Genomic DNA, 247 nt, shown 5'->3' with positions numbered 1-247 from the left:
TAAAGGAAATATGAATATGCAGTCACAGGACTGCAAGAAGTTTGGAAAAGCAAAACAGTAACAACAACTCATAAATGAAGGGGGGACTACAACCAGATGAGTCTTCAGAGTTCACAATATTATTGTAGTGATTCTTGAGAGGACAGAAGCAAAGTTTGTCTGAATCTGAGAAAATGCTGTCTGTCTTTTTATATAATTAATCAGGATCATAATGTTACGGAAAATTATGACAATTCGAAGTAGACTA

The 247-nt window shown here is 34.4% G+C and overlaps 1 protein-coding gene across 1 annotated transcript in view; it reads left to right on the top strand.

Annotated features, from left to right (window-relative positions):
* LOC119591168 (glycerol-3-phosphate acyltransferase 3-like) overlaps nucleotides 1-247 on the top strand; it is a gene marked incomplete in the record, with an annotated part of 9,730 nt that overhangs the window by 8,032 nt on the left and 1,451 nt on the right.

Source organism: Penaeus monodon, chromosome 28 (assembly GCF_015228065.2).
Source record: "Penaeus monodon isolate SGIC_2016 chromosome 28, NSTDA_Pmon_1, whole genome shotgun sequence".
NCBI classification, from domain to species: domain Eukaryota; kingdom Metazoa; phylum Arthropoda; class Malacostraca; order Decapoda; family Penaeidae; genus Penaeus; species Penaeus monodon.
This window is presented reverse-complemented; position numbering and strand designations above follow the sequence as displayed.